The sequence below is a fragment of the Phyllostomus hastatus genome, unplaced genomic scaffold, assembly GCF_019186645.2.
Source record: "Phyllostomus hastatus isolate PE091 unplaced genomic scaffold, TTU_PhHast_1.1 phas_contig_58, whole genome shotgun sequence".
Classification (NCBI taxonomy): domain Eukaryota; kingdom Metazoa; phylum Chordata; class Mammalia; order Chiroptera; family Phyllostomidae; genus Phyllostomus; species Phyllostomus hastatus.
Window position 1 is genome coordinate 1,453,232 of NW_025333916.1, and position 19,190 is coordinate 1,472,421.

The following is a 19,190-nucleotide window of genomic DNA, read 5'->3' on the forward strand; positions in this document are numbered from 1 at the left end:
GATAGTGCAGGGCAAGTAAAAGGTCAGCAGAGTGGTCCTCCTTCCAGTAATTATGCATGGTTGACATTGTTTTTCAGGTCATCCTCAGAATTACCTCCATTCTCATTATTGACAAGGTAAATGATTATGGGAAAGCTTCCAAACAAGGCTTTTATGGACTAGTTTGGAATAGGCGCATATTGCTTCTGCTCACATTTCAATTGGCCAGAAGTAAGTTCAGTGGGGCTTTGGAAATGTATTCCAACTTTTTCCAGGAGAAAGAGAAGCTCCTGTATTTTGGACAGTAGCTAACGATTATTGCCACAAATGTCTTTTCATCTTCGGTGTATGTTCTAATGATACCTGCTCGACAGAAAAGTAGTGTAATTAATTGGCATGTTACTAATCTTAGATCTGTCAAACAGTTCACAACATGTGAACCCAGTAATCAAATAGACTTATCTAAGCAAATGAATATGCTAAACAAAAATACTACCTACCTCATTAAGAACTATTCATATATAGTATTTTCCATCTTTTATTGTTATTCTGTTATTGTCATCTCAATTTTTCCCCCTTTACCCTCCTCACCCAGCCCACCCCCCCGACTCCCATAGTCAATCCCTACACCATGGTCCATGTCCCTGGGCCACTCATGCATGTGCTTTGACTAGTCCCTTACCCTTCTATAATTAATATATTAATTATGGTAATCATAAATTATTAATGAATGATATTCAATCATTGTAAACAATTTAAAATTATATAACACTTTTTTAAAACTTTTAAAATCTTTTTATAATTTTGAAAAAAGATCTGGCTGGTGTGGCTCTGTGGACTGAGTGCTGGCCTATGAAACAGTGTCACCAGTTTGATTCCCAGTGAGGGCAAGAAGCCAGGGTTGCAGGTCAGGTCCCCAGTAGGGCGCATGTAAAAGACAACCACACATTGCTGTTTCTCTCCCTTCCTTTATCTCTCTAAAAAAAATAATTAATTAAATATTAAAAAAAGATTCTCCTGCTTTTTTAGCAGTATTACTAAAACATCCATGTCTAGGTGGCAGTTCAATTTGGTGGAGAAATAAATTATTTAGTAAAAGTTGCTGATACAAGTGGTTAATCATCTGGAAAGAAATATAGTTTGGTCATTAAGTCAGATATATTCAAAATTAAATTTTAAGGGTTAAAAGACTTAAGTTAAAAATAAAGCTTAAATGAAACTCTGGAAGGGAATTATATCTATGTTAGAATAAAAAATTAAAAATTTGAGCCTGCAAAAAATATTTTTATAAAAAGTGTACCATTAAATAAAGTGAAGTAAAAGATACATTGATAGAAACAGTGCAACTCTAGCTCAGATAAATAGTTTACAAGGTATAAATCTTTGAAATTAATTAAACAAAAACAAACTCACAAATATTTGATAGAAACAAAACAAACAAATGACAGGCAAATATAAATGATCCATAATTATAAAATCATATACAACAATAATAGGAAATGCAAATAGGTACAGATATTTTGGAATATTATCAGACATTATCTGTTAAATCAAAAGAGGCAAATGCTTTCTGACCAGAAATCATACTCTATGATCTTCTATCCTATGCACAATAAGTAACCAATATATAGTATTCAGGAACAGAGATGTTTATTATAGCATCATTTCAGTATAAACAAACTGGTAACAATCTGAACAGGAAATAATAGAATGATGTGACATAACATGGAATACTTTGCAGAGAAAGTAAATGAGTCAGAGCTTTCTCTTATTTTCTTAGATGTGTTGCATTGAGGCATTTTTGACTGTGAAAACAGAGATGCAGAGAGTTATGGATAAAATGAGCCATTTTTATAAAATAACTAATAATACATTTTTACTACATACATAGTTTTTAAAGTGTACATATTTAAATTAAATTTAATTTGTGGGTATTATGAACAGATTGAAACTGTAAAAGCAAAAAAAAGAGATAAAATTATATTTATGTTAATATCTGTTGTATTAATTTTATGTTTCTGCACAAGGAATCACCACAAACTTTATGGTGTAAAATGTCATGATTATATTATGTCCCAGATGCTGTGGTTCAGTGGTTTTGCTATGGGGTAGCTGGTTTCTCTGCCTGGATTCTCAACAGGCTATACTCAAGGTATATCCCAGTGCTGTGTTTCCTTCTGGGGCTCAAGGTCCTTTTTGATGTCTGTGTTATGGTTGTTGACAGAATTGGAAAAACTTGTGTACTTCTGAGCCCAAAGAGATCTAGGGACCAGTTATAGCTGACATATAAGAAGTGTGTCCCTAGTCCTACATGAGCCTTGGTATAGGATACTTTCTCCAAAGGACTGTATATGTTAAATTCATTTTAGTCATTTGTTTCTTTATCATATATGGGGAGTACTGAGTAATACTGAGACATCTTTATCAGTATTGCAGTTATAACTATATGCAGCCTGATTTGATTACCTTAGTTTTTTTTTAACTTTGCTTCAGAATATTTTGCATTCATTCAGTAGACTGTAAATCTTCAAATAAGTCCCTCATGGATGATTTCAAATAACCTGTGTTGTCTTTTGAATTTCACATCATTCCTTAGCTGTAACACAGTAAAAATCATGATGCTCCATTTTATTTTAAAATATTGGAAAGAATGAGAGCACTTTTGGAGAACAAAAGTTACAGTTCAAATCCTACTTTGAGTGTTTCAGATTTTCTAAGGAGGTATGCCAATGGACATAATCAATTCAAGTAGTTATTTATACAAGTAACTTCGTGGAATTTTCCAATCAAGTCACATACAGCAAAAATATTATTTAAGTAAGAATTAAGCCATGAAGACAAGCTATTTTGAAAATCATTTTATCAGTAACTCTGTACTAAATAACTGATTTAGCCAAACTCAACTCTAGAAAATAATATGAATATTTTAGCTTATGGTCCAGGAAGATATATTTAATAACAAGAAAAGGTTAACTTTATAAGTTATGAAAGATTTTGTAACTTTATTTTATTGCCGACACCATCACAAACGTCCCCATTTTCCCCTCCATTGTCCACCTCCACCCAGCCCTCACCCCTGCCCAGTCCTGTCACAGAAATTGCAGAATAATTATTTTTTATAATACTGTATCTTGTCCTTTTTGTTATTGTCTTTTAGAGGGTCTCATAAGTCACTGGATCAGTAAATTAAAGAAAGGACTGATGTCAAGATAGCTGAGATCCAATTCAAATCCAGACTTCTACTGATAATGTTTAATCTTCATTTGAGGTTATTTTCTCATCTCTAGAACATCCCTGCATGCATCTTTCTGGGAAAAATCTTTTTCAAGAACTTATCAATCATAAATACAATTTGGGTGGAGAAAGGAAAATAAGTGCATATATCAGTACATTTGTTAAATGTTAGTTTGCTTTTGGAGGAATAATAACTCTCTATTTTACGCTCTGCATTTCCTCCATCATCTACTTATACCTTATCTCAAAGATTACTCAAGAAACAAGAAGTCAAAGGAAGAACTGAGATCATTAGCAAAAATTGTTTTAATATATTTCAAAAATACAATTAAATTTGTGTTCTTAACATTCAGTTGTAAAATGAGAAGGCACAATAGTCTATGTAATGTAAATGAACAGCTAATATGTACCACATTTTTATTTTTATTTTTTAATTATTATTTTATAATCCTCATTCTAGTTTATATTTATTGATTTTAGAGAGAGAGGAAGGGAGAGAGAGAGAGAAAATAAAACTTCAATGTGGGAGAGAAACACTGACCAGCTATCCACCTCCACCTCTTATATACCTGGACTGGGGATCGAACCCACAACTTCTTGGTGTAGGGAATGATGCTCCAACCAATTGAGCCACTGGGCCAGGGCCCATATTTTTATTTGTTTTTAAATTTTAAACTTTTCAATTGAATTTATTGTGGTGAAATTGGTTAATAAAATTATATAAGTTTCAGGTGTATAATTCTATAATACATCATCTGTATATTATATTGTGTGTTCACCACCCCATCAACTATCCATATATTTAAAACAAGAATGCTGTCATAGTCAGAAAAGACACTTATTCACTCACATACCCATTTTCTGTGAGCCTGATTTGAGTCATCCTAAAATGACAATATTTTTTTAAATGGCACAAAACAAGAGAAAAAAGAGCAAATACTAAGTAAACTCAGGTGATAAAAGTGTGGACATTTTGAGAGCTCATTGAAATGATATTTTCTCACTCTTGGTAACTGAGTCTATGTTTTTAGTGGGTTTAATGCCTAGAGCTATTTGAGTTTTTATAATAATAAAAATAATGTGGCAATAATTCTACCTGCATATCTTTTATAGTCTGCATAGTCTGATCTGGTAATTAGTGTAAAAACTCAGTATTTATGGCTAATTGGAGAAAAGAACCTTCAAATTTTTATATGCTCTTCAGAAAAGAGTTGCTAGCCTATGTATGCTTAAAGCACTTTCAAATGCTTGTGTTACTGTTTTATCATCCATACTTAAAAACAAAGCAAAATCAGAAATATTTAAATAAGTAGATTTTCAAAATTATGAGACAATTGGATACCACAATTTCCTGTTTTCAGGCTATTTGTTAGTAATAATTTTTACTGATATTCAGCATGCAATTTCTAAATTTGACCCTATTCTTGACAGGGCCAAAAAGACTGCAGTTATCTCAGCAAAGTTGGATCATCTCACATAGCTTCATGATTCTTTAATGATACAACAAAGTATTTCTTTTGCCAGCCTGAGCTGCACCCAGGAAATAGTGATTAATGTTGCCATCAGAGAACTCGTTCAGTTCCAAAGCCACAACATGGACAATTCTTTAATGTCCGGCTAATCTTTCTGAAGGACACAGGTATCACACTGCCGCATACGTGGAAGCCCCCAGTATGAAGTAAGTAAATATTCATTAGAACCAGGAGCAAAAATGATAGGGAAACCTGACAAAGGAGTCTCACACACTTCCTACATAAATCATGTAGAATAGATTACCTCCCACTGTTCTATATAGGGTCCTTCATTAAAATATTTTAGTCCCCATCAGTGTGCAGTGTGGTGCAAAGAGCTAGGTTGATGAACTAGATTAATTTTACATGAGGTTGTGGGAATATGAGTAAAAAGCAATTAAAATGCACAATAGCATTGAGCATTTTTTAATCTTTTCTACAATTTATAGGAAATTCTTTAAAGCTTTTGCTATCTTAAGAGTAAATATCTAGAATAATTAATAATTATTTGTGAATTTGCATTAATTGTCACAGCTGATATTAAGCGATAATTTTTTAACATACTACAATAATAATACCTTATATCTGTGATAAATTTAATATTTTCATGCAATTTTCACTCTAACAAGATTAATTATCCATGATTATCCACACAGATGTCCAGGTATCAACCTTTACTCTGAATAAAGACTGAGAGTGCAGCCGTAGATTCACTATTTATATGCCTGTCCAGTGCAGTTTTTATTTGTGAGTATGTTTCAGGGAGAATGCCAGAAAGTAAGTCTGATGACTATCTTTGTAATTGTGTTTCTAATCTTGCTTCCAATATCTCAATGATATACGAAGCAAAATTAAAATGTCAGCTATCAAGTTGAAAAAAGAATAAATAGAAGTGAGTTGTAATAATCAATTGCTATTTCCCTTGGAGATGTGGTTTTGGAGTTTTGCATATTGGAGATTAGATTTTAAAATTTGTTTGCGATGCTTTGTAATCAGAATAGTTTTGCAGGGAGGAGAGACTGTTTTGAACAACGTTCTCTTCACCATTGGTGAGCATCGCTTTGATACAGTGCTCCCTCCACTTGCTTTATATTCCATTAGCAGCGGACAGCCTCCTGGCCGCTGTCACCTAGTGCAATGGAAGCACAACAACTTCACTTTGCCATGTAAGCCAGCCCTGAAACTCGGTCCGAGTTCATTATGCTGCTTCTGCTTCATTTAGGCCCAGGTGTGGAGGAACATAGAACTAAAAACTTAGCTTGAGGCACACATGAAATGGATTTTAGTTTTGTAAGGAATTAGAAAATGGTTTAGGATAGACGGGTTTTATACAGATATGAAATAAATATCCTTAAAGAAAAACAAGCTTGTAAAAGGAAAGAGTGTGAAACTCGAGGAGGACACTGGCAGAAAGAACAAGCACACAAAGAGAATGAAAATGACAAAGAGTTGTATATGAAAAACCATTAAGAAGGCATGTTATAAAAGTGTGCATACTAAAACAAGCAGCAAATGCAGCACTAGCAGTCTGAAGGAAAATAATGCTTGTATATCTGGCCAGAACTGCAAAAGGGAATAAAATTGAGAAAGGCATTAATTATTGAGGAAGTATACAAAACCAAAAAAAATGGGCAATAAATTATGAGATTTGAAATCACATGCAATTTGTTATAATTGTGGTGGTATGAGAGTAACTGAAATTTAACAGAAAAATAAATAACGGGAGTATCAACATAGCAAAATATAAGCTATTTTGGAAATACCCAGGAGTAATGAGAAGAGAGAATTTATAGAAACATACTTGTGGCTATTACTTTCATATAAGAAAGTATATTAAACATATGTTTTATCTCAACTGTTTGCCTTACTGAATACAAACTGAGGTTAAATTAGATTGGTCTTTCTAGTCAAGGTTAGAAAACAAAAGAAACCAATACCATAAGCATACTTTTAATGGGGCTGCATTTTCAGTGTTTGCTAAATTCACATATACTTTTTATTTTCCTGTAACTTGTGAATATTTTTTCTTTTTTCTTCTCTTTTGCCAATTTACCTCCCCTTTGTAACATCACAATCATTGTCATTTTTTCATGATGCTTCCCTTGCTATATTTCTATCTGCTTCTCATCTATCTTTGTTTCTGTTTTTCAATCCGTTATGCTCCTAATTCTAATTCTACCTATTATTTATCTAACACTATTTTCTAATTTTATACCTACAAACAATACATATATGCTTATTTTTAAATTTTGTTTGTTTTTGTGCCTGCTGAGAGGCCTTTAAAAAACTTTTTTAATTTTCTTATATATGTTTATTGTTCAAGCACAGTTGTCTCCATTTTGCTCCCACTGCTCTCCCCCACCCCAGTCATCCCCAATTCCCACCCTTAATCCTACCCCACTTTGGCTCTGTCCATGTGTCCTTTATACATGTTCCTTGATGGCCCTTCCCCTATTTTCCTCCTTTATCACTCTCCTCCACCCACTCTGGTTACTGTCAGTTTGTTCTTTATTTCAATGTCTCTAGTTTTATTTTGCTTACTTTTTTAAAATTTTATTTTAATCATTGTTCAAGTACGTTTTTCTGTCCTTTACTCCCATTCCAGTTCACCCACCCATCCATCCCCACCTCCCTCCCATTTCCACCCCACCTAGTTTTTGTCCATGTGTCCTTTATATTTGTTCCTGTAAACCCTTCCAATTCTTCCCTGAAATTCCCTCCCCTCTCCCCTCTGATCACTGTCAGCCTGTCCTCTATTTCAGTGTCTTTGACTATATCTTGCTTGTTTCTTTGTTTTGTTGTTTAGGTTCCTGTTAAAGGTGAGATCATATGGTATTTGTCTTTTACTGCCTGGCTTACTTCACTTAGCATAATGCTTTCCAGCTCCAGCCATGCTGTTGCAAAGGGAGTTCCTTCTTTCTTTCTGCTGCACAGAATCCACTGTGTAAATGTACCATAGTCTTTTGATCCATTCATTTACTGATGGGCACCTAGGTTGCTTCCAGCACTTGGTTATTGTAAATTGTGCTGCTATGAACATTGCGGTGCATAGGTCTTTTGGAATGGTGTTTCAGGGTTCTTAGGATATAGTTCCAGAAGTGAAATTGCTGGGTCAAAAGGCAGATCCATTTTTAGTTTTCTGAGGAAGTTCCATACTGCTTTTCATAGTGGTTGTACCAGTCTGCAGTCCCACCAACAGTGCATTCGGGTGCCCTTTTCTCCACAACCTCTCCAACACTTGTTGTTTGTTGCTTTGTTTATGATAGTCATTCTGACCGGTGAGAAGTGGTATCTCACTGTGGTTTTAATTTGCATCTCTCTGATAGCTAGTGATATTGAGCATCTTTTCATGTGTCTCTGGATCCTCTGTATGTCCTCCTTGGAGAAATGTCTGTTCAAGTCCTTTGCCCATTTTTTATTAGGTTCCACTTATAGGTGAGATCATATGGTATTTGTCTTTCACCATATGGTGAAAAACTCTTTAACCACTTGGATTATTTCACTTAGCCTAATGCTCTCCAGATCCATCCATCCTGTTGTAAAGTATAGCAATTCCTTCTTTCTTTCTGCTGTGTAATATTCCATCGTGTAAATGTACCATAGTTTTTTGATTCACCCATTTACTGATAGACACTTAGATTGCTTCTAGCACTTGGCTACTGTAAATTGTGCTGCAATGAACACTGGGGTGCATAAATTCTTTTGAATTAGTATTTTGGGATCCTTAGGGTATAATCCCAGCACACTGGATTATGGTAGTCATAATACCATAGACATAACGTCTATAATACCATAATGTCTATAATACCATAATGTCTATAATACCATAATACCATAATGTCAGACATTCATAATGTCTGATCAGTGTCCTTTGCCCATTTTTTAAATTGAGTTGTCTTCCTGGAGTGAAAAAAACTCTTTCTGTGAGGAATTTAAGGACAGGGTTTGGGAAATCTCTGGAGTCCCTGAAGCTACCTTGTTAATGAGATCCTCCTCTAACTTACCACTTTTTCTGTATTGTTTTTCCACTTTTGTTTAGAGGTTTGGCAAGTATATGGACTAGTGTTCTGGTCACACTACACTTCCTAATTTTTTGTTACTACATCTTTTAAAATCATCCACAGAAACCTGAGTTGAGTGCTACATTTGGACAAGAAGGTAGAAAACTATATATGTAAAACACATAACATGGTAGACTCTGGTTTATAGCTTCCAATTCACCATTTTTAGCTGCCTAAATGAAGCAAGAAACTTTACCCATCTATTTCTCTGATTTCATTATATATAAAATAAACATATAGTAAGAAATACCTTGAAATATTGTTTTGAAAAAGTGAAATAATGAGTGTGTTTAGCACAATGCCTGCAACATAAAAAGTACTGAATGAAAGTTAGCTATTATTATAAGTATAAGGTGATGATATAGATATATGTAATTACAGTATGGTAATTATATACAGTAAAAGCATAACATGTTTTATATTAAAGTTTCAGGACACTTCACTTGGCACAGGAGTAAGGGATGCATGGAGGTGGTTTACAGACGTAGCTGAAAACAATGTCTAAACCACAGGTGGCAAACACAAGGCCCGTGGGCTGAATCTGGCCGTTCACCTTGTTCTATCCAGCCTGGCACCTTGTTTCTACTCGGTGGCAGCGCTGAGGCTGATGTGGCCCCCAGGGAAAATGAGTTTGACACCCCTGGCCTAGACAGCAGGGTAGATGGGACTGATACAGTAGGAGAAGAACATGGAAAGTGTTATTAACAGAAATACGAGGTTGACAGTGCCACAGAGAGAGAGTTTAATAATCTGTGATTATGGAAGAATGAGTATGCAGAGTGCTTTGGTTCTGAAGTTTATTTGATTGGTTTAGGGAAATTGAATTTTGAGTTTAGTGGTTTTATGTATTGTGACAGTTTTCAACTTTTTTTTCTGGGCCCAACTGGAATATTCTTGTAGCATGGTGAATAATGTGCTTTGACCTGAAAGACAGATGAAACATTTTTTCAATTGTTGCTTTGGTAAGATTTTTCTTGAATAATTGTCAGTCTGGTGATATTTTCAAAAACAGGTTATTTGTCTTTACAGTATTGCATTTCCCCCAAACTTAAAGAAAAGGTCACATTTAAGCTTTTTGTCTACTAGAATTTTCCCTGACTCTTTGAAATTCTCCCAAGATATGTCTTAATATTTCCTTGAAATTCACGGTATTCTAAAAGGTGATTTTTTGTCAAAAGTGAGACTCAAGAACAATATACTGTGTGTTGGCAAATTCTGAGATATTTATAATTTCATCAGAGTTGATAGATACTGTTGAGGAAAGATGCAAACATTTTAGCAACCTCTGTAAAAACTTTTTCTCTTGTGATATGAAAATAGTTTATTTTTTTCTTCAAAGCAATGGTTATAGCATACACTCTACCCTAAACTCCATATTTTAAAACTTCAGAAGTTTGTTTCTCTGTGATTTGCACTGTTTTGTTGCATTAGTTGTGAAAGCCTTAAAGTTGAAAGTAAATTGAGAAGTATTGATTTAGCGTAGGCTTACAGAGAAAGTAGCTTAGAAAAATAAAACTTATTTGATTGCATCATAGATCTTCGTTATAATGCAGTAAGTTCTTTCTTTGAACCTATGCACTTTTAAAACAGGTTCGAAATAATTCTTAGTATAGACTGCAAACATCCTGTTTCTCTCAAAATGTGGGAACACTGTATGATACTAACTACATTACTGATATTTATATACAGTATTTAAATATTTTAAAGCAATTCATATTTTCTCTTTAAAATAAAGGTCTTTGTAGAATATGTTGTGGCCAGCTGTGCCAGATTGCCTGAGACTGAGAGGTTTCCTGGACTTGGCTTTTAGTGCTCAAACAGGATAGTCCTGGGCACACCTGGATGGTTGGTTACCATCAATGTATTGTACAGAAAACAGGTAGAGTATATAAAATAAATAAACATCTACGTGGCCTCCATCTGCCATATAACTACAATTTAAATTCAGCTAATAATAATTGGTTCTGATTTCTAGATAGGATTCAATATATTCTGATTATTTTCTGGCATGAATATATTTCTAGAAAAAGCAACTACTTGGACTACTATGTTCATTATCAAATGAAATATATAGGCCCCAAAGAAATCAGCATTTAGCATTAATGATAATATCATAAAGTTCTATTTTAATTAAGGTATGATAATTATTGAATTATGACTCAGATTAAAAGGGAAAGCAAATGGAATAGGACATTGAGCAGATGGTGGTCACAGATACTAGGGGAATAAAGAAGAAATGATAAAATACACATGGTTAAAATCTATCCCTTTCCTGTTTATGTCTAAACGTATATTTTATTTCTAGAATCCACTAAATTTAAGGTAGCAATTTAAGAAAACTTAAGACAATCAGATGCTAATCTAGGATAATTTGTTTCATCTGGAATATTGATTGAGCCATACAATATTTGTAGGTAAATACTTTGCATTATTTATGAGCATTAGCTAGTAAGCATTTTATGTATTGCTTGAACTGCATTAACGAGGAAAAACAAAACACCAACAACAGTTAAGAGATGATAGAAAGATCTGAAAGTTATTTGAGACAGAATTTTTTGTATATAAAAACTAAAATGGCACCTTCACATCAATTAATTATCCAGACATTGCTCCCTTTCTTTGTTTTCTATCACCTCAGAACTTTATATATATTCAGAGATAAGTCAAAATTGTAAAGATACCAGTTCTCCCTAAACTACCTTGTAAATTAAACACAATCCTGAAAAATAGACCCAAAAACCTTTTTATGGAGTTGGACAAATTGAAAATAAGTTTTGTATTAGGATAGAAACATGAGAGTAGATAGAACACTCAAAAAGAAAAACTATGAGAAGGAACTAGAGCTAGCAAATACTAAAATATACTATAAAGTCTCTATAATTGGAAATTAGTGATATATAGAAAGAAAATAAATTACTGGGTTTAAGTAAGAAGCCCAGAAATAAACAAAAAATAAAAGAAAATAAAACAAAGAAAATAAAATGTTGACATATTTTATTACATTAAAATGTTGTAAGCTTTTGATAAAACCCTGTACCCATTTATGATAAAAACTATCAGCAAAGTGGGAGTAGGAGGAACATATCTGAACGTAATAAAGGCCATACATGACAAACCCTCTGCCAGTATCATACTCAATGGGCAAAAAATATGAGCGCTCCCCTTAAGATCAGGAACAAGACAGGGCTGTCCACTTTCACCTCTCTTTTTTAACATAATACTGGAAGTCCTAGCCACAGCAATCAGATATGACGAAATAAAAGGTATCCAAATTAGAAAGGAGGAAGTACAATTGTCTTTCTTTGCGGATGATATGATACTGTATATAGAGAACCCCACTTATGCCATCAAGAAACTACTAGAACTGATAAATGAATTTAGCAAAGTAGCAGTATACAAAATTAATATCCAGAAATCAGTTGCATTTTTATGTTAATAATGAACTAACAGATAGGGAAATTAAGAAAATAATCCCATTCACAATTGCTTCAAAAAGAATACCTAGGAATAAATCTAACCAAGGATGTAAAAGACCTGTACTTGGAAAATTATAAGACATGAAGAAATAAATTGAAGAAGTACAAATAAGTAGAAGCACATATCTTGTTCATGGATAGAAAGAATTAACATCATTAGATGTTCATGCTAACCAAAGCAATCTATAGATTGAATGAAATTTCTATCAAGATTCTAATTTCATATTTCACAGAATTCGAACATATATTTCAAAAATTTATATGGAACTACAAAAGGTCCAACAAAGCAACAGCAATCCTGAGAAAGAAGAACAAAGTTGGAGGAATCACTCAACCCAATATCAAACGATACTATAAGGCCATGGTAATCAAAACAGCATGGTACTAACCTGAAAACAGACATGTAGATGGGTGAAACAGAATAGAGGGTCCAGAAATAAACCCATACCTATATAGTCAGAAAAACTAAAATTTTAAAAGTATATTGAGTTTTAGGTTAACATGTTGTGTGGTAAGTTAAATGCAATATATTCTAATTATAGGTGGAAGATAAGTACTTAGGTACTATGTTTGTGAATCCATTAATTGTATGTGTATTATTATATATTTATTATATATTTTATATAGATTTAGTTGTGTAATTATGGACTTTAAATCAGCATTTATATTTTAGAACTAAGGTAGGTGGTATTACACTGCTGTCGAATCAGTTCATTTTTTGAGACAGAGTCCATTACCCACTAGGTTGTCTAGTCTTGTAAGAGAGAAAGTGATTTATGCTACTGAAATATCTGACAAAAGTTGCCATTTTACTTCATCTTTATATTTTTCTTTATTGGTGCACTCTTCTTAATAATGAATTATATTAACCCTCTCAATCTATCCAGTTTCTTTCCCAACTTGACACTCATATGTAAAAATTACCACTCTAGAGAGAAAGAGCATACTGCCTCAGTAATTAATCCTAGGCAGATTTTTCAGGGGGAAGAGAGCAATAGCTATTGATAATCACCCTTAGAATACATACATGGTTCGTGTCCAGAACATTTGGAGGTCATGCATGCACTAAGAACACAAAACTACAGTTTTATGATTATGGTTTAAGCATAATAGATAAAGGTTACTTTTTATACTTGTGGATACAGAAAAAATAAATCCAAGATCTAAAGAGTTTTGAAGGTTTTAAATTGTTCTCTATCCATAGATGAGCAGGCAAGCTTCTCCAGAAGAGTTTGCAGATCTTCGTTCCTTTTTGGTTACTATTACAAAGTCACTTTCAATAATAATCAATAACACTAATATTATGTTCAAATACTTAAGGTAAAGTTCAAATATTTAAGTAGATCATAGGCGAGGACTTGTGTGGAGGGCTCTACCCTCATTGTCACATTTTATTCTGATAATATGAAGAAGGTGCTGTTACAGGTTGTATGAGTGTTTGAACACATGTGATGTGGACATGAATTTTATTAGAGTAATTGATCATAAAACACAGATAATTTGAACTCATTTAACAAGCACTCGATGAGCCCTTTTGTAGGTAATATACAGAAATAATGATTATAAGCTCTTCAGGCAACCTAAAATATGTTCAGTACCTTGATCTCACCATTAGCCACCATACTCTTTTCATAGAAGACAAGCAGAGTGGTGATTTATGTTGGTAAATGTGGCTCACTTTCTATGCTTCTATAAGTCAATTGGCTTGGGTGTTTTAAAAAAGTCAATGTCAAAGCAACAACAAGCTGGGAGACTGTTATAAAGTAAAAGGGATTAAGGAAACATTACAACCAAATTCAGTGAATGAACTTTGATTGGATCTGGATAGAAAAACTGGCTCCTAAAAACATATTAGAGGCATTTGAATAAGAATTGAATGTTAGATGTTTTTATAAAGAACTGCTAGATTTTTTAGTTATGCTAATGGTATTTTGGTTATGTAGACATGTGTACATGTTAAGAGTAATATGGCAAAATGTTAACAACTGATGAATGAGGGTGGTGGGTATGTGGATAATTCTTTCAACTTTTTATGTTAAAAGTTTGAACTTTAACAACAGAATGGTGATATATTGGTATATGTGGCTCACTTCTTTGCTTCAGTCCAGTGAGAACTCAGAATTAAGATCAGAACTGAACATAATGATAATTATAAAAAATTCACAGATTAAATGGTAGGATATGTAAATCTTTATCAAAATAATCTGGGGGGGGTTTGATTGGAGAAATTGAGTGGGGATTTAGTTGAAACAATATTGACCATGACTTATTAACTGTTGAAGCTGGATGCTTGGTATATTTTTATAATTTTTTATAATAAAGTGTTAAAAATTATAAAAAATAGATTATTTTGTCATTTAAAACTGATGAGTCACAAGCAGACAAATAGTCTTTTGTCTTAATACTGTAGTTCAGTTCAGCAAGTACATAAATTTCTCTTGCTCAAACAAAATGCTTTTAGTATTCATAAAATTATACAATTTTCCATTTGCCTTTGCCCGCCTAAAATAATTGTGGCTAACAGCCATCTAAATTATTCATTTTGTATCATGAACAAGTGACTATTCTTAAAACAGATCCTGTGCTCTTTTAAATTACTTCTCTTCATTCCAACTTCATACCAGTTGGCCCAGACCAGTACTCAGTTAAATCTCCCTTAATGAAGAATACTGCCTCACTGAACTTTGCTTTGTCTGCAAACGAGAGGAATAATTTGGAATTCCTGAAGTCCAGAAATGCAGTTCAAAATGAGATGGCAAAATGCTAAAATTTTGTATCTCTTTGCTAAGGGCTTTTTCCTTAAGTGTGGCTTTTTTTCCCCTTAGAAACATTACATTACATTACAGAGGATCTATCTTAAATCTATAATCCTGTATACAAATAATCAGTGGACTAATTATTCTAGGGAAGTTTATTTTTATCAAGGCATAAACAAGCTTATGAATAAAAATATGCCATGTGAGGGGAAAGGGGCAAGAAAGACATAGGATAGTGTTTCTGTTTTCCTCTGTACTCCCCACTCCCTCCAGCACTTTCTGTATGAAGGGGAAGCTGTCAATCAAATTGTCTGAGTCCAGGGAATTGACAGCATTGTACTCTGTAGGTGAGAGCACTGCCCTAAAGCCGTTGTGCTTCTTCCATTCCTTTATATTTTCTGCTTTCATTGTATATCATCCACTTTCATATCACTAACATTTGCTGAAGTTGGCCATACATATCTGATGATCTCTCTTGCCCTTTTACTCTGATTTCTGTTAGGGAGGCAGATGAAGAAAATAAAGCCAAAGTTAAAAAAAAGGGGGGAATAAGGCTTTTCATTACACAGTGTACTGCATCATAGCCTTTACCAGCCCTGTGTCATAGTGTGGATTTAGCCTATGTGCTAATAAGTTGGAATTTTAATTTGGATTTTCTTTTCATATTCCCCTCTCTTCATAATGTGAATGAGAGAGAGAGAGAGAGTGTGTGTGTGTGTGTGTGTGTGTGTGTGTGTTCAAGTGAGGGTTGTTAGAAGTGATTAGTGAAATGTTCCTTGTATCTTGGGTGGAAATAACATAAAACTACCACCAGACACCTTAGCTCTACAAACTCTGAGTGCACACTCAACAAAGGCATTTGTTTTACACTATGTTATTTTTTTATTTAATGGCTGAACATTTAGATTATTTTATGAAATTATTTTTGTAAGCAAATAATTATCCTTAAGCTTGTGGGCCTGACAAGGGCTATGAAAATAGCTGGTGTGAATATACCAAATTAGAAGTTGAAAGTTACACAATCCAAAAATAGTTACTTTAATTTCACCTGTGTTTGCTTGAGCTTCTGGTTGACACCGCACTTCTCTAAGATATGGAAATTCCTTCTCCTCCTTTGCTCCCTTTAGGTGCCAGGATTGATTTTTCAACCAGCAGGAACATCAGGCCGGGCTGTGCTCTTTTTCATTCCTCCCTTTCTCTTGACATTACCTTTCAGTTAGCCAGAAAGCAATCACATGACCCCAACAGTGTCAAAACTGTAGTATTTTAAAAGCCTCAACTATGCATCCCCATGTTTCCCAGACCTCATGACTGTTTTTCAAGGACCCACATACACCTAATCAAGTACCTTCATACAGAGACACCTATTTAACTAAATTCTAATGTATTATAATAAAAATGAATTATTTTAATGCAAAACTTTTCACTGCAGATATAAAATAAATATTCATATAATATTTAAATATGAAGTAAAATTAAATAAACATGTAGACACAATTTATTGTAACTGATGAATGTAATAAATTAGCATTGAGTATACACTTTTTAAATGAGGGCTTTTTTCTTCCATTTTGGTTATATAGATAATGAATTTAAACTTAATTTAAAATAATAAATATGAAGGCATAGTCAAATACAAAGTTTGGATTCAATTGTAATGTTCTTTTATCCATATTCATTTTCACTTATTTTTAACCAGAGCAATTACTGAAGTAAATAGTCCTGAAATAAACAATTTATCAGCTTACATGGATAATAATGCTGGATAATAATACTGAAAACCTTGTGTGGCCAAATATATTGCACTATTTAAAGTATTTTTAGACTTATATGGGGTGGGATGCATTTTAGGAATGTGGCTACAGCAATCAGATTTTATCTCTTGGATATACCAAGGCTGGGGGTAAGTGAAGTGTGCTGGAGGAAGGTACAAATGCAAGGCAAAGGGGGCCATAGCTGGTAATTCCAGTGCTTCAAAATATGCCAGTAAGTATTTATCTCTAAACCTGCTACAGGTTGCTGAGTAGGAATTTATGATTCCTATTTATGTATATTCTGATTTTTAAAAAATGATAAAATCAGAACTCTGCACTTTATGATTCTGATATCTGAGCACGCCTAATGTCAGCTTGGAGTATCAAGGTGTTCTCACTGTTGTAGGTATGATGGAAAGTAAGAAAACTAATTTGTAGAGAGTATTTATATAATACAAGACTAGACACTTGGTTTTTATTACTAGAGAGTATTTAAGCTGTTTTTGATTCTGCCAATGCTTTATTGGTTGAGTTAAAGCTACTGGTGTACTTAAGATTTAAGAACTGGTATATTTTCCAAGAACACTCTATCAGAGAAATGATACTTGATATCTGAACCTCCTAGCTGTCCATTTACATATCACCATATCCACGTTGTCAACTGTCCCCTTAAAGTGTTAAAGTGACAACTGTTGGCTGTAATATGAAAAAAAATATGGGTTATTCTTGCTTATTTTAAAAATAACACTAAAAACAATTTTATGCCTACTGTTTATGAAAGTGTCATTTTCTCAGAGGATCATCTCTTATTCCTGGCTGTAACTGATACCAACACCAACAGCTTCCATCAGATCAAACCACTTGCTTCCTGTCTACTAGCATCCTTCCATTTACTCCATGCGCAGGTTCCAGAGTCATATTTTTAAAATAAATATTGATCATGCTATTTCTCTGCTCCAAGGTCTCTTGTGGCTTCTCATGAATTTTAGAATCAAGGTCTTTAAGAATCCCATACTCTGAATGTAATCTACCTCCCCATCATTATTTCTCCCCTACAATCCCACTCCATTGGGCAATTTCATTGCCTTATCAAAAATATTTTGAAGCTTTATCAGTCAGGGTTTATTTTAACTCAAGTGATAGAAAACTCTCTACGTATTTTAACAAGAAAGACATTCAGTGCAGGGAATTAAGTGAATTAAGTGACTGCAAAACTGATGGAAATGCTGAAGGCCAAACCAGATTCTAACTCAAGGTCCAGGACTAATTCCTACAACCATGAAGCAGTCATGCACTGGGGCAGCAACTTCCCCTGATGCCACACCACAGGAGCTAACGTGAGAATCACAGGGCCTCTGCCTCAAATGACAGTCGACTTCAAGAATTCTGAAAAAATGGGCCCTGGAACAGAGCTGCAAAAACAGTGCCACTCAAATTGGAATGCCATGTGACCTCTGCTTCATTCTTTTCCTTTCAATTATCCTTTTCATCATCACTTTAGGGAAAATCAGATTCCTCCTTTGGGCAGAAAACACAGTCCCTGAAGACAGTAGTTGTTCTTTTCTAAACACTTCTACTTTACTTAGAGAGTTTCTTTCCCAGATATATTAGCATTTGGTTGAGTGAGGTCCCCAAATGTTTAACACGCAATATCATTATTCTAAGGGGAGAAAGTGCTCTCTGGTAAACAAGTAAAAAGAGAGATGGAAATAACTTAAGAGAGTTTGAAATCAAGAAACAATTCATATCTGCAAACTTAAACTTATTTTAATGGATTCTATTTCTGTTTCCTAATAATTGGGCACTATAAGAAAGACAATCTGTGACCTGGCCACTTTATACATGTTATCTTTCCAACCACTTTCCATCCACTACCACTGTAGGTCTTCTTATCCCAATTTAATAGCTGAAGAAAATTAATCTTAGTGAGGTAAAGAGATTTGCCCATTTTAAGAGAAAAGGTTAACATTCAAAACCAATTATGACTGCTACTAAGGCTCTTCTGCATGTAAAATAACACCCATTTTTATGTTTAAAATTTATGCCTGTAGGAAACATTAAAAACCTGTAGTTTTGCATTGTTTAAAACTATGGAAGGAAGGTAAATGGAAATAAAAATGCTTCAGTAAACATAAAGGTAATTGTAAGTATATATTATTATAAATGAATAATTTACATCATTTCATTTATGTAATATTACATTACATATTTAAATGCTGTAGAGAGGATTATTTGTCAAGTAATCAAGTTACTCACAGGGGAAAAGAAATAGTATTTCATGTTGTGGACAATTATTAGTACAATGTGTACTTTTTATTCCCTTATAATTGCATGTTCCCTTTTGTCACATCTGCACAAGACAGACTAATTAAAGAACATTAGCTGCATTGTGGAAGGCACATTTGGCTTTAATTAACCT